Consider the following 11,196-nt stretch of genomic DNA (forward strand, 5'->3'; position numbering starts at 1 on the left):
TGTCTAGGACGTGTTAGGTACACCCCACAGCTACTTCTAGTTGCGGTGTCAGTTTAGGGTTTGCGGTCAGTACAGGTACCACCTACTCCTGAGAAAGTGTCTCATGCGGCTCCAAGGTCACCGGATCATAACAGACCCCCGACTTTTAAGAAGATTTTGAGGGGTTAAAAAGTCGTCTTATACGCCGGAAAATACGGTTGTTATCCTTGCATGTGTGTATACTCACCAGCTCCTATATCGCAATAGTGGGAAGCAGATGGGTTACTAAGGGAGCCATGTGTGTGCTTGTCCCCCATAACTGCCATCTTAATCCTTTGAAGCTCAGCTATAGGCCAGAGTCACATTAGTGTATCACATCCAACACTCGGCTCCTGCTCTGCTGCGAGCGTGAGACAAGTGTCAGTGATCTGTGCTCCGATTGTCTTACATCAGAGAATTGGAGCACAGCTGTGGAGGAGATGGAGAAATTAATTTCTCCACTTCCTCTATTGCCTGTGTCAGCGGGAATCGCACTGCACTCGGGAGACATCTGCTGCAGTGCGATGTTTAGACTTATATGGATCCGTATTTTGCATGCAATAATACAATGCTGTTTTTTTTTCCATCCAACCGCGATCCACTCAGAGCAGGGAAAAATGCCATTGAGAACATAAGTATAGGATTAAATTGCAATCCAATTTTTAATCAGATTGCATTTGTCCAATTTAATTAGTAGCTTAACCGATAGTAACGCCAAAAAATGTTTTATTTACATGACCAATCATACAGTACCAACGTTTCGGCCTTGTGGCCTTTGTCAAGGTTATTATCTGTATGATAGGCCGTGTTCACATGCTGGTGATGATGTTGTCAGAGAGCAGGGATGTACCGCTGAGATGATGACGTGTGAATATGAAAAAAAATTTGAAATGCCTAAATGGCCTTTTTTCAGTAAAAATCACCGTAATCAAAATTTCTTGTCTACCAAAATTATATCAATGAAAATGCCAGCTCAGTATGCAAAAAAGAAGCTCCCACATTGCTCCATGAACAGAAAGATAAAAAAAAAAAACTTACAGGTCTTAGTTATTGACAGCACAAAGAACCTTATTTTTAACAAGGTTCTGTATTTTTTTATAGTTACTGAAATATAAAAAAAACTGACACGTTTGGTATTATTGTAATTGTATTCACCTGGAGAATCAAATTTCCAGGTAATTTTTTTACAGCAGAAAAAACGCCATGAAAAAACAAAAACAAAAAAACAATTGCGGAACAGCCTTTTTTTCACCATTTCACGCCACTTGGATTTTAAAAATTTTTTCAGTACATTATATGAATAAGATGAATGTTGTTATTCAAAACTACAAAACTACAAATCTCTTTGATTTGGGGTGTTGAAGAAATTCATGAAAACATGGTAAAGAACACAGAAAACAAAGTGGGGCTGGAAAATAAGAAATCCATGAGACATGGTGATAAAAATGGTGATATGAAAGTAATTAAATTATGAAAAAATACTTAAGCAGCCTTTTCTCTAAGATAAAATAATGTAAAACAATTTACAATCATTAGTGATGAGCGAGTATACTCGTTACTCGGGTTTCCCTGAGTATGCTCGGGTGGTCTCCAAGTATTTGGATGTGCTCGGAGATTTAGTTTTCGTCGCCTCAGCTGCATGATTTGCGACTGCTAGGCAGCCTGAATACACATGGGGATTGCCTGTTTGTTAGGGAATTCCCACATGTATTCAGCATGTGTATCAGTCGCAGATCATGCAGCTGCAGCGACGAAAACTAAATCTCCGAGCATGCCGAAATACTTGGAGACCACCCGGGCATGCTCGAGGAAACTCGAGTAACGAGAATATTCACTCATCACTAGGGTTGAGTGACTTTTCATTTTTTGAGATCGAGTCGGGTTTCACGAAACCCGACTTTCTCAAAAGTCGGGTCAAGTGAAATCGGCCGATCTTATTGAAAAGTCGGGGTCGGGGATCGGCCAAAACACGAAACCCAATGCAATTCAATGGGGAAGCATACTTTTTTAATATTTGCTTCAGCGCGATAATGTTGAAAAGCCGGTAATTCAATTGCCGGCTTTTCATTTCTCCTGCCTAAACCCGACATGATATGAGACATGGTTTACATACAGTAAACCATGTCATATCCCCCTTTTTTTTGCATATTCCACACTACTAATGTTAGTAGTGTGTAAGTGCAAAATTTCGGCGCTGTAGCTATTAAATTTAAGGGTTAAATCGCTGAAAAAATTGGCATGGGCTCCCGCGCAATTTTCTCCGCCAGAGTGGTAAAGCCAGTGACTGAGGGCAGATATTAATAGCCAGGAGAGGGTCCATGGTTATTGGCCCCCCCGTGGCTAAAAACATCTGCCCCCAGCCACCCCAGAAAAGGCACATCTGGAAGATGCGCCTATTCTGGCACTTGGCCACTCTCTTCCCACTCCCGTGTAGCGGTGGGATATGGGGTAATGAATGGGTAATGCCACCTTGCTATTGTAAGGTGACATTAAAGGGACTCTGTCACCTGAATTTGGACGGAACAATTTTCAGCCATGGAGGTGGGGTTTTCGGGTGTTTGATTCACCCTTTCCTTACCCGCTGGCTGCATGCTGGCTGCAATATTGGATTGAAGTTCATTCTCTGTCCTCCGTAGTACATGCCTGCACAAGGCAATCTTGCCTTACGCAGGCGTGTACTATAGAGGACAGAGAATAAACTTCAATCCAATATTGCAGCCAGCATGCAGCCAGCGGGTAAGGAAAGGGTGAATCAAACACCCGAAAACCCTGCCTCCATGGCTGAAAATTGTTCCCTCCAAATTCAGGTGACAGAGTCCCTTTAAGCCAGATTAATAATGGAGAGGCGTCAATTCTGACACCTATCCATTATTAAACCAATTGTATGAAAGGGTTAAAAAACACACACACATGAATAAAAAGTATTTTAATGAAATAAACACACAGGTTGTTTTAATATTTTATTGCTCTCTCAATCCACCTGAAGACCCTTGCTTGGAAAAGTAATAAACCAACAATATACATACCCTCTGATGAACTGTCACGTCCCACGAGGTAAATCCATCTGAAAGGGTTAAAATAGTTTACAGGCAGGAGCTCTGCTATAATGCAGCTGTGCTCGTGCCTGTAAACCCTGGCGAATGAAGGAAATGTAGGTCAATGACCTATAGTTACCTTCAGTCGCGGTGATGCGCCCCCTGGTGGAAGTCCTCATATGACCTGGAGCGTGGGAAAAAGTTCCCAGGCTGCAGTTCATGAGGACATCCACCAGGGGGCGCATCACCGCGACTGAAGGCAACTATAGGTCATTGACCTCCATTTCCTTCATTCGCCGGGGTTTACAGGCACGAGCACAGCTGCATTATAGCAGAGCTCCTGCCTGTAAACTATTTTAACCTCTTCAGATGGATTTACCTCGTGGAACGTGACAATTCATCAGAGGGTATGTATATTGTTGGTTTATTATTTTTCCAAGCGAGGGTCTTCAGGTGGATTGAGAGAGCAATAAAATATTAAAACAACCTGTGTGTTTATTTCATTAAAATACTTTTTAATCATGTGTGTGTGTTTTTTAACCCTTTCATACAATTGGATTAATAATGGATAGGTGTCAGAATTGACGCCTCTCCATTATTAATCTGGCTTAATGTCACCTTACAATAGCAAGGTGGCTGTCACGCCCTACAGATGGGTCTATCGGGTGGACCCTCTGGACCGCAAATACAGCGGTTGCTGATACCAGGAAGGGAGAGCCAGACCAAGAAAGCAGGTTCAAAAGGTTTATTGTAAAGTAATACAAATACTAGGGGAGACTCCCCAAAGGAGGGCCACAGGACCACAACACCAGGGTGCCTCTAAGGAGTCCAAGGCTTGGAGTGACCCCTATACAGGGATTTCCCCTTGACCACCAATAGAGGGTCCGATGAAGCAGACACCTGTGTTAAACCGACCTAGGAGGCTGGGGAGAAATGAACTGAAAAGACAGGGCAGAACGTGGAACTAGGAAGCAGGCTGAAGACTGCAGGGAATCGTCCAGGATCCAGGACACAGGATGCCGAGAAGGCCAGACACGATCCTAGGGGAAAAAGGAACACAGAGTAAGGCAGGCAAACTGGATTGGTAAGCATAGCAGGACAAGACCTGGAGCAGCAACTTCAGGATAATAGAAGTTGCCCAGGCGGAGTCCAGGAGTGACTGAGATCCTTTTATCCCTCCAGCCTGCAGGTGATAGGCCGGGAGGAGGGGCAGTGAGTAGGAACGGGCTGGCCGTTTAAGAAGCCAGAGAGCTGGCCTGCCCGCCCCCTATGCACTCCCTAGGAGAGGGAGAGGAACGAGGAAGTGCAGCAGACATGGGAGCAAGGACCCGGGCAGCATGTCTGCAGGGATGGACCCCGGAGCGCCGGCGGATGACCGGAGCGTGACCCTGCTGGCTCAGGACAGAACCGGAGGAGGTAAGAACAGGCGGGGAAGAGAAAGTAGGTGCCCCGGACCGCGAGGTGGTGACAGTACCCCCCCCTCCAGGCCCCCCCGGGCGGCGACTGGCAAGGAACCGACGTAGGAGACGAGGAGCATGGATGTTGCCCTCCGGTTCCCAGGACCTCTCCTCAGGACCAAACCCCTTCCAGTCGACCAGGTACCATGTGGCACGCCCTCTCTTCTTCACGTCCAGAATGGCACTGACCTCATACTCGTCATTGGCCGATATAGGAGGAGGACGCTCTCCCGGATCCTGGGAGAAGCGGTTGAGGATCACAGGCTTGAGGAGGGAACGGTGGAAAGAATTATGTATTCGCAGAGAAGGAGGCAGTCGTAGCTGATAGCACACATCGTTGAGTCTCCGGGACACCTCGAACGGTCCGATGTACCGAGGTCCGAGCTTGAAGGAGGGCACCTTAAGGCGGACGTACTTGGCTGATAACCATACCTTGTCACCCGGTTGAAACATCTGGGCATCAAGTCTTCTTTTGTCAGCATGGTCCTTCATACGCTGGGATGCTTTCTCAAGAGCTACACGAGTCTTGTTCCAGATGTCGGCAAAGTCACGAGCCACGGCCTCTGCTGCAGGATTGGTAGTAGCGATGTCCAAGGGGGTCGGGATCCTCGGGTGCTGCCCATATACAATAAAGAATGGAGTGTTACGTGAAGACTCACCAACATGATTATTGTACGAGAACTCCGCCCAAGGCAGTAGGGACGTCCAGTTGTCGTGGTGTGCGTTGACAAAGTGCCGTAGATAACCTGCCAACACCTGGTTTACCCGTTCCACCTGTCCGTTAGTCTGTGGATAATAAGCCGAAGAGAAGTCCAAGGTAATATCGAGTTTCCTGCAGAGAGACCGCCAGAATCGGGACACGAATTGAACTCCCCTATCGGAAACAATGTTGGAGGGTAACCCATGCAACCGGAGGATATGTAGAACAAACAACTCGGCCAGCTTGGGTGCCGAAGGAAGACCAGGCAGAGAAACGAAGTGACCCATCTTGGAAAATCTGTCCACCACGACCCAGATGACAGTATTCCCGGAGGATGCAGGAAGATCCGTGATGAAGTCCATCGCAATGTGTTGCCATGGTTTTGATGGTACAGGCAAGGGCAAGAGTTGACCGGCGGGAAGCCGTTTGGGGGTCTTGTTGCAGGCACAGGAAGAACAGGCAGAGACGTAGTCTGTCACCTCTTGACGCATCCCAGGCCACCAGTAGTACCGGCCGATCAACTGTAGGGTCTTAGTCAGACCCGCGTGCCCAGCTAGTAAGGAGGAATGTCCCCAGCGGAGGATGCGTTCTCGATTAGGTTCAGGCACCAGCGTCTTCCCTGGGGGTACCTGCGACAGTCGGAGCGGTGCAACCATGATCACCTTGGATGGATCGATGATGGGACGAGGTTCCTCCTCATGATCGTCGGTAAGAAAAGAGCGGGAGAGGGCGTCAGCCTTGACATTCTTATCTGCGGGACGAAAATGAAGACGGTAATCAAACCGAGCAAAGAATAAAGACCAACGGGCCTGGCGAGGATTGAGCCTCTGGGCAGAGTGGAGATAGGCCGAGTTCTTGTGGTCAGTGTAGATCACCACCGGGTGCACTGCTCCCTCTAGGAGGTAACGCCACTCCTCCAAGGCCATTTTGATGGCAAGCAACTCACGGTCACCAATGGAGTAATTCCGCTCACAGGGGGAAAAGGCCTTCGAAAAGAAGCCGCAAGAGACCTTACGTCCGGAGGCGGCTCTCTGCGTGAGGACGGCCCCGGCACCTGTGGAGGATGCGTCCACCTCCAGAAAGAACTGCTTCTCAGCGACGGGCCTGTGCAGGGCTGGTGCGGAGGAGAAGGCCCGTTTGAGTGCCTGGAAGGAGCACTCAGCCTCTGGAGCCCATCCATTAGCAGGTGTTCCCTTGCGTGTGAGTGCAGTGAGGGGTTTGACCAGATCCGAGAAGTGCGGGATAAACTGCCGGTAGTAGTTGGCGAATCCCAAGAAGCGCTGGATGGCTTTGATCCCGACCGGCCGAGGCCAGTTCATGATGGCCGACACCTTATCAGGATCCATCTCCAGCCCAGAGTCAGAGACGATGTATCCAAGGAACGGCAGAGAAGACCGCTCGAAGAGGCATTTCTCATACTTGGCGTACAAGCGGTTCTCCCGTAATCGAAGGAGAACTCGTCGGACGTCTCTTCTGTGTGTGGGTAGGTCTGGGGAGAAAACCAAGATGTCATCTAGGTATACCACAACACATACGTACAGCAAGTCACGGAAGACGTCGTTCACGAACTCCTGGAAGACGGCTGGTGCATTGCACAGTCCGAAGGGCATCACCCGGTATTCGAAGTGACCATCACGGGTGTTGAAGGCGGTTTTCCACTCGTCACCGGCCTGGATGCGGACAAGGTTGTAAGCCCCTCGCAGGTCCAGCTTGGTGAACAACCGGGCTCCCCGGAGCCGATCGAAGAGTTCTGGAATAAGAGGCAGAGGGTACTTATTCTTTACCGTGATGGCGTTTAATCCACGGTAGTCAATGCAAGGACGCAAAGACCCGTCCTTCTTTTTCACGTAGAAGAACCCGGCTCCGACAGGGGATGTGGACCTCTGGATGAATCCCCGGGCCAAGCTGTCTGTGACGTATTCTGACATCGCCTGGGTCTCAGCAGGGGACAGTGGGTAGATTCGTCCTGTAGGAAAAGAGGCACCTGGAACCAAATCGATGGGACAATCATAAGGCCTGTGCGGGGGCAAGACCTCTGCTTCTCGTTTATCGAAGACGTCCGCATATGCCCAGTAGGCCTCCGGAAGTCCAGGCAAGGACGTAGGTGAGGGAGGCAAACGGATAGGCCGGACGGACAGCAGGCAATGGCTATGGCAGGCCGAACCCCAACGCTGGATCTCCCCACTTCGCCAGTCTATGACTGGCTCATGCATACGCAGCCATGGCAGACCGAGCAAGAAAGGTGGGGAGAGAGTGGGTAGCACGAGAAAGGCAATCCTCTCAGTATGGAGAGCTCCGATCTGAATCTCCACCTCACTGGTAATGCCCTCAACGGAGTCTTGTAGGGGTCTCCCATCAACGGAGGTAATGGTGCGGGGATGCTGCAGGGGGTGTATAGGGATGCCGAGGCGGAGAGCCATGTCTCGCTGAATAAAGTTACCTGCAGATCCCGAGTCCAAATACGCCAACTCTGAGAACCGCCTGTCACCAATTTTCACCTGTATGGAAACAGTTAATGGTAGAGAGGTATCACTCTCACCTAGGATGGCCTCTCTTACCTGTCCTAGGTGGAGGAGTTTTCCGGTCTTCTGGGACATTGCCGGCGGAAGTGGTTGGAGCCACCACAATAGAGACACAACCTCCGGGCGACTCTCTCCTCACGCTCCCGGGGACTCAGCCGGAGACGATCCACCTCCATGGGTTCGGGTGCTTCGGCAGACGAGGCGTTACCTGGTAACAGGGGCCTCTGTAAAGAGGGTGCCAATCGAGGTGGTCTTCTCTCCTGGGCTCTCTCCTTGGTGCGTTCTTGTAGGCGGCGGTCCATCCGGACGGCAAGGGAGATGTATTCGTCCAGGGTATCGGGGAGGTCTCGTACGGCAAGCTCGTCCTTCAGGTGACTGGATAACCCTCTCCGGAAGACACCGATCAGGGGCTCGTCAGACCAGCGAAGCTCCGAAGCCAAAGTGCGAAACTGTATGGCGTATTGGCCAACCGAGAGAGTACCTTGCTGTAAGCTGAACAACTCCTCCGTGGCCGAAGCCACTCGACCTGGCTCATCAAAGATCTTCCGGAAGGTGTCCAAGAAGGACCGCAGATCAGATACAATGGGGTCCTCTCTCTCCAGTAGTGGGTTGAACCAGGCCAAGGCCTCGCCCTCCAGGTGTGATGCCAGAAAGGCCACTTTCGCCACATCCGTAGGGTATTGATGAGGGAGAAGCCTGAAATGCTGCTGGCATTGGTTGATGAAACCCCTGCACATTTTTGGATCCCCAGAGTACCTGGTGGGTTTGCAGAGACGAGGGGAAGAGAAGACGCCTCCTACGGCAACGGGATCCAACACGGGTGCAGTAACCGGGGCAGGAGGAGACCGCTGTAGATTCGAGAGCCGCTCGTCAACAGACGTCATGTACTCCAGCATCTGGGTCTGTATCCGTCCTTGTTGATCCAGCTCCTGATGTAGATCTGCAAGATGAGAGGAGTAAGATGCATCCACCCCCTGAGGGGAACCTAGACGGGCCTCCAGGGTCCGCATGAACACAACAACCTGTTCCTGGCTCTGGCGGAGACTAGCAAGCTCCCTCTGAGCATCGAACCTGGCATCAGCGGGGTCCATGGCCTGGGCAAAATCTGTCACGCCCTACAGATGGGTCTATCGGGTGGACCCTCTGGACCGCAAATACAGCGGTTGCTGATACCAGGAAGGGAGAGCCAGACCAAGAAAGCAGGTTCAAAAGGTTTATTGTAAAGTAATACAAATACTAGGGGAGACTCCCCAAAGGAGGGCCACAGGACCACAACACCAGGGTGCCTCTAAGGAGTCCAAGGCTTGGAGTGACCCCTATACAGGGATTTCCCCTTGACCACCAATAGAGGGTCCGATGAAGCAGACACCTGTGTTAAACCGACCTAGGAGGCTGGGGAGAAATGAACTGAAAAGACAGGGCAGAACGTGGAACTAGGAAGCAGGCTGAAGACTGCAGGGAATCGTCCAGGATCCAGGACACAGGATGCCGAGAAGGCCAGACACGATCCTAGGGGAAAAAGGAACACAGAGTAAGGCAGGCAAACTGGATTGGTAAGCATAGCAGGACAAGACCTGGAGCAGCAACTTCAGGATAATAGAAGTTGCCCAGGCGGAGTCCAGGAGTGACTGAGATCCTTTTATCCCTCCAGCCTGCAGGTGATAGGCCGGGAGGAGGGGCAGTGAGTAGGAACGGGCTGGCCGTTTAAGAAGCCAGAGAGCTGGCCTGCCCGCCCCCTATGCACTCCCTAGGAGAGGGAGAGGAACGAGGAAGTGCAGCAGACATGGGAGCAAGGACCCGGGCAGCATGTCTGCAGGGATGGACCCCGGAGCGCCGGCGGATGACCGGAGCGTGACCCTGCTGGCTCAGGACAGAACCGGAGGAGGTAAGAACAGGCGGGGAAGAGAAAGTAGGTGCCCCGGACCGCGGGGTGGTGACAGTGGCATTAACCCTTCATTACCCCATATCCCACCGCTCTACGGGAGTGGGAAGAGAGTGGCCAAGTGCCAGAATAGGCGCATCTCCCAGATGTGCCTTTTCTGGGGTGGCTGGGGGCAGATGTTTGTAGCCAGGGGGGCCAATAACCATGGACCCTCTCCTGGCTATTAATATCTGCCCTCAGTCACTGGCTTTACCACTCTGGCGGAGAATATTGCACGGGAGCCCACGCCAATTTTTTTCGCGATTTAACCCTTAAATTTAATAGCTACATCGCCGAAATTTTGCACATACACACTACTAACATTAGTAGTGTGGAATATGCAAAAAAAAAGGGGGATATGACATGGTTTACTGTATGTAAACCTTGTCTCATATCATGTCGGGTTTAGACAGGAGAAATGAAAAGCCGGCAATTGAATTACCGGCTTTTCAACATTATCGCGCTGAAGTAAATATAAATATATATATGTGTCTCTATGGCATATACTGTATATATATATATATATATATATATATATATATATATATATATATATATATATAAAACGAAACCCGACTTTGTCTCTCTCATTCTGACCCAGTCAAAAATGGTTTCCCCTCAATTGAACACAGTTTTCCCTCCATTGGCTAGCAGCTACTCCGTGGACATAACCCAAGGACCCTTATAGTTAAGGCAAGATCCCTGTGCAGGGACAAAAAGGTGAATAATGGGAAGCCCTTTGGACCTGCTAAGAGGAGGAACTATCACGAAGACTGTTCACGGATGCCTATTTATTATTATTATTATTTATTATTATAGCACCATTTATTCCATGGCGCTTTATATGTGAGGAGGGGTATACATAATAAAAACAGGTACAATAATCTTGAACAATACAAGTCACAACTGGTACAGGAGGAGAGAGGACCCTGCCCGCGAGGGCTCACAATCTACAAGGGATGGGTGAGGATACAGTAGGTGAGGATAGAGCTGGTCATGCAGCGGTTTGGTCGATCGGCGGTTACTGCAGGTTGTAGCCTATTTGAGTTGATGGATTCTTTACAAAAAATCGTGTGGAACCTGTCAAGGCAGCTATATTCACTGTCACCTAACTTTTCATGTACAGCTAAGAAAACTAAGAAATAGATTAATTGATTTGTTTTTTAGAATCTTGACAGAAAGGGTTAACCAAACATTTCTTTTATTTCAAGGAAATGTTCTTTAAGAACTTGTGCAGGGAAAAAAAGGAAAACAGAATAAGGAGAAAATGTCAGAGGGCAAGAAGATAGATCAGGATGAAAAGGGATTAATGAAGAGAGAAGGATGTGACATGACAGTATGTCAACAGAGGACATGTGTGATTATTCTGCATGGGTTAAATGCAAGTCATTCCCGTATTAGGCTTTCTAAATGAAGGACGCATCCCATGGCTCTAATTGCCTCTTTCTCCTCGCTTCGTCTGTAAGAGGTAATGAACTTGGGGCCATAGAAATGAGCAGGGCCCCTTACTGTCTACTGTTTAAAGGAAATGAATGCTAATTAG

The 11,196-nt window shown here is 49.3% G+C and overlaps 1 long non-coding RNA gene across 1 annotated transcript; it reads right to left on the bottom strand.

Moving 5' to 3' along the window:
• Positions 1-3,783: 3,783 nt before the first annotated feature.
• On the bottom strand, positions 3,784-8,109 carry LOC143765161 (uncharacterized). The gene is made up of 2 exons (XR_013213328.1): positions 7,769-8,109; positions 3,784-4,093 (listed from the first exon to the last, which is right to left on the bottom strand). It is a non-coding gene; the product is annotated as an uncharacterized LOC143765161 (long non-coding RNA).
• Between the last annotated feature and the right edge of the window lie 3,087 nt (positions 8,110-11,196).

This window comes from Ranitomeya variabilis, chromosome 4 (assembly GCF_051348905.1).
Source record: "Ranitomeya variabilis isolate aRanVar5 chromosome 4, aRanVar5.hap1, whole genome shotgun sequence".
NCBI lineage: Eukaryota > Metazoa > Chordata > Amphibia > Anura > Dendrobatidae > Ranitomeya > Ranitomeya variabilis.